Here is a 5,070-nt window from a genome sequence, read left to right on the forward strand (position 1 = left end):
CTCAAGGACTCTGTACAATGTAAATACAATGCAATAAAACAAATGAATAAAACATAGAATATAATAGGGTTGGGCACAATCATATCGTGTGCAGTTAATCGTCAGAAAAACATTAATCGATTAATTTTTGGCACTTGACGATTACTACAATTAATGCCACCAGGCAGACTAACTGCTCGGTGCTCCTCTCTGATTCAAATATGACCAACATTTAAAAAGTTGTGTAATTTATTTGTCTATCAACACAATTTAAAGTTTTATGTATAGACGGAAATCTGTAATTTTGACACAATTTGGAACAGATTTTTACGAGGAGCCAATTTTCTCCCTATAAATTGGTCATGTGACTAAGATATAAGGGTGTCCAGGGACTCTGGGGGATTAATCGTCAAATTAATCGTTATCGGCTAAATACCACAATTAATCGTGATTAATTTTTTTGCCAAAATTGCCCAACCCTAGAATATAATAACAATAAGACAACATAGTTTACATAACAATTAACAAATAAAAACAATGTATAAAACAAAACTTCCTACAAAAAGTAGGGTTAATGGGAGATGTTGATTAAACTGAATAAGCCTGTTTAACGAGAAGAGTTTTAATCTGTGATTTAAAAATGGAGATGGTAGGAGAGTTTTTGATGTCCGGTGGGAGAGAGTTCCAGAGGTGGGGTGCCGAGTAACTAAAAGCTCTTGAGCCCATAGTGGTCAGATGAGCTGGCGGTTGAGTGAGTTGGATGGAGGAGGAGGACCTGAGAGTGTAGGAATGTGTGTTAATGTGGAGACGTTCTGTGAGATACTGAGGGGCAAGATTATTGAGGGCTTTGAAGGTGAAGAGCAAGATTTTATAGGAAATATGAAATTTGATAGGGAGCCAGTGAAGATGTTTCAGSACAGGTGTTATATGACTGGTGGAAGGGGTTCTGGAGATGATAAGAGCAGCTGAGTTTTGGACCAGTTGTAGTTTATGGATGGATTTTGCTGGTAAACCAAAAAGTAGGGAGTTGCAATAATCTAACCGTGATGTGACCAGAGAGTGAAMTAGAAYAGCGGTACTRCCAGGTGAGAGGGATGGACGGAGASGAGCAATGTTACGGAGGTGAAAGTAGGCTGAACGAGTAATGTTACTGATGTGAGATTTAAATGATAATGTGTTGTCTAGGATGACACCCAGATTCCTAACCTGAGGGAYGGGGGATTTTGAGGTGCTGTCAATGAGAATAGAAAAGTTGTTAGTTGTTGCAAGGGTGGATTTAGTTCCAATGAGAAGAAATTCAGTTTTGTCACTGTTTAGTTTAAGAAAGTTGCTTGTGAACCAGGACCTGATATCAAAYAGGMAGTCAGACAGTGAGGTGGGTGGGAGGGTGGCATTGGGTTTGGTGGACAGATAGAGCTGGGTGTCATCCRCATAACAGTGGAATTGGATGTTATGTTTACGGAAAATATTTCCAAGCGGAAGSAGGTAAATGATWAAAAGAAGARGGCCGAGGACAGAACCTTGTGGAACACCAGAACAGAGAGGGGTTGAATGGGATGAAAAAGATTTTAGTTGAACAAACTGTGTAYGACCAGAAAGGTATGAAATAAACTAGTTGAGGGGTGTGTCTGAAATACCAATACGTGATAGACTATCAATGAGGATGGTGTGYGAAATKRTGTCAAAGGCTGTGCTTAAATCAAGGAGGATGAGAATGGAGWGGAGTCCAGAGTGACAAGGCTAGTTTAATCTCACCATCTGACTTTTAATGTGGCTCATCCTCAGAATACAGCTTTTAATCAAAAAGCCTTTAGGTAAAGGCTCATTTTATTGATGTTAATGTTTTGGTTTTCCAATGAATAAATAGTTACAGTTGAGGGTTAAGTCGGCCAATAAATTACAGGCTTATGCACTCAAATAATGTTAAAACAAACTAATTGCAGTCGTTTGAATGACTGGAAATGTTATAAACATGATAACCCTAGTGCACACACACTAACACAGCCACACAAAACTTAAAACACTTTTTCCTCGGTGGCAGGGGTTTTAAAAGGCTTTGATGCGAGGCTTCTTTTTGACATCAATATACAAAAATGTTCAAAGTGTTATTGTTTGGAATACTCCCGACTACTGCGGCTGCTTTCAATACACAATGACTGAAAAGCAAGGCCTTTAGAGGAAGTTCAGAGCTTGTCAGGCGTTATTCAGCCTAATAAAACCTGTTTATCACAACTGAACTAGAAAAGAAACGTCCATATCTCTTTCTCCACATCCTTTAATTAAAACGATACGTCACAGAAACCTGGCTTATTCATAAGAAATGCCGTGGGCAGGCATTCGCGACAACTGCTATTTGAAAATAAATAATAACAGAAACAATGACTAAGCAGCAACAAAAAGGAAACAACACAGGGTCATGTTTGATAAATGAGGATGCAGCCTTTTATTTTATCTATCAACTCTCAACTTAAATTACAGTTTCTATTATTAAAAAGCAGTCGTGTTAATGTTGACGCTTATTACTGTATTGCAAGTGTTGGGTTATATAGCATTATTTATGGGAGTATGAAGGCTTTAATCAAAAATACATTTTTTTTTTTTGCTGACAACAAAACTAGTTGCAACTCCAGTAGTTGCAGTTCACCAGCTGAAATTAGGCCAGTTTTAACGCCAMATTCTAAACAATGATAAATAACAAATGTTACTTCCTGCAAGGCATTTTTCTGCAATGCAAATAAAAACAGCCACACTGGAACGACTGGAATGGCTTAAACACCACCACAAACAGCCCAAGCTTGTTGATCTGACTTTCAGTAGGTGCATTCAGGGTGGAAATAAGTGTCTTGTCCAAACCACAAGAAAACACAATTTTTGAAAAAAGTTACATTTGGCACAGAACTACAAAACGTTGAGTAAAAGCTCTCAGAACTGAGGAATCCTGAAGTAAAGCTTGATTGGAACACAGGAAGAATAAAGCCTCATTATTTTTCTGCAACGGTTTGAGCAATACCCCATGTTAATGAACACACTACCTCCATATCCCAGGTTTCCTGAGGCTTAGGGGCCACCAGGAGTTACGCAACATGCTTAATACAGAGCAGCACATGATTCAGAGCAATGAGGTGAGCTCCTTTTTAATCCTCGTGTGGTTAAAGAACAACAATATTAGGACAAACACTTAACTAAGGAAAGGCATGTTGTTCTTGACACAATGGCTCAAGTTTCCAGCAAACATTACAGGAAGTGAATTTCAGTGGGAATGTTTGACTTATTTTGTCTTTCTAAGACTGTCCTTGATAGATCAGTTCACACCAAACCTGTTTTTCCTACAGTTCTTAACTGTCTACAGTGTCAAGTTTTTTTTTATATTATTGAATTTCATAACAGTGGGGGAKGGGGGTGAATAAAGGCTGAAATTAGACTTGACACACTGATTTAGGGGGTAAAAATCTTTGACTGTAAAGCAACACAAATACACTTTATCCAATGGTTTTCAGTACACGACAACAGGGGCATGTTTCTGTCTCTACAACACTAGCCGACATAAACACCACAAGTGAAACTAATTTTTGTTTTAACTTGTTTTTTTTTTTACACACCTGTTCATTTGGTTAAAACTGAGTTGCTGTGGGTTTTTCAGCGCAAGTAAAACCAGTCAAATCAAAACATTTGCTGAATGTTTTCTTACTCGTAACTCAAAAACCACTCCCGTCATGGCTGCTTTACAGAACCAGTTTGAAAAATACAACATCGTAAAGGTATTCCTATGAGGAAGTATGCAAAAGTTCAATCTGTTGGTGACAGGAAGGTATCAGGCACACAAAGACAGCACATGGACTCAAAAGAGAGGATGCACTTAAAAGACTCATGATAGGACATATAAGAAAGGCTTCATTAGGTGAAGCATGTCAGATGATTTCAGCCAGGACACTGCAGTTATTCTATGGAATGGTTATAACTAATTKTTTTAATTATTATACTTAATTCCCTCAATATTCTCCTAATATCCCAAGTGACAAGAAGTCAATAAACCAAATTAACAAACAAACTAATTTATGTTCAAAGTTTTAACTCCTCATTACCATTTTAGAAAGATTAGTTAACAAAATGTTTGATAATTATTGAAGCATTGTTTCCCACAAAACAAATTCAGCATGTTTGTAAAACATAAACCTGTACAAAAACCAGATAACCACTGATTTAAACAGTTTATTTTAGTTCAATTTATTAATTTGATCTATACAACGTCAGAGCCTAATCCAGACCAATTAATACTTAAAATAAATTGATAATACATTTCAACAATAATAAACTAATCCATTAATGGACTCCAAAAAGTCAGTTTAACAAGGCATGATTTGGAAACTAGAAGAATGATGTCCATAGGAAACACAGTTTAAACTAAAAATCAAAGTGAGTTAATTGAATTTCCCAGGAAATGGAGGTCGTGGTGTTATTGGACTGACTAGATTTACTATGATGTCAAGATTTTAAAACCTGTAACAATAAGCATATTTTTTTAAAGAATAAACACACCAGCTACACAATTCACCATCCTTTGGATTATTCTATCACATAAGAAGAAACAAGGTAAATAAATAGTTAGTATAAATTGTCACCTACATATAAATTAATTCCATAATTTACTTACCTGTTAGCCGGGTGAGGTGTTTTTATAAATAWTAATATCCGCTTGAGTTTTTCCTTTCTTTCCTTTTTTTGAGTTCTGTTTCACAAACCAGACKGACTTCCTGCAGTGTACTAATTTTACCCAGAGTGCTGGGAACCAAAAGAGCAGAAGATCCCATCGCTGAAACCGGCGGAAAATAAAGCTAGGCGAACAGACAAGCACTTCCTGTTTGTTGTTTCAAAATAAAAGCTTCACGGTATTTTCCTCGTTGCGTTAACATGTTAACATTGTTACACTAGTTGTATTTGAATTTATATGTTTGTGTATTTCATATAAAAAAACAAGTTGAAAATATTTATATTTGATAAAAGGCATCTAAAGGCTCAATCTGCTAAAGTTCGTTCTCTCTCTCTCTCTCTCTCTCTCTCTCTCTCTCTCTCTCTCTCTCTCTCTCTCTCTCT

General features: G+C 36.7%; 1 protein-coding gene across 1 annotated transcript in view; it reads right to left on the reverse strand.

The window, feature by feature from the left end:
* The window catches only part of LOC106517666 (rho-related GTP-binding protein RhoC), a 12,366-nt gene extending 7,610 nt beyond the window's left edge, over positions 1-4,756 (reverse strand). Inside the window, exon 1 of the mRNA XM_014008643.1 lies at positions 4,631-4,756. The gene's annotated coding sequence lies outside the window, so the exon portion shown is untranslated. The remainder of the gene's footprint in view (positions 1-4,630) is intronic.
* Between the last annotated feature and the right edge of the window lie 314 nt (positions 4,757-5,070).

The sequence above is a fragment of the Austrofundulus limnaeus genome, unplaced genomic scaffold, assembly GCF_001266775.1.
Source record: "Austrofundulus limnaeus strain Quisiro unplaced genomic scaffold, Austrofundulus_limnaeus-1.0 Scaffold51, whole genome shotgun sequence".
Taxonomy (NCBI): Eukaryota; Metazoa; Chordata; class Actinopteri; order Cyprinodontiformes; family Rivulidae; genus Austrofundulus; species Austrofundulus limnaeus.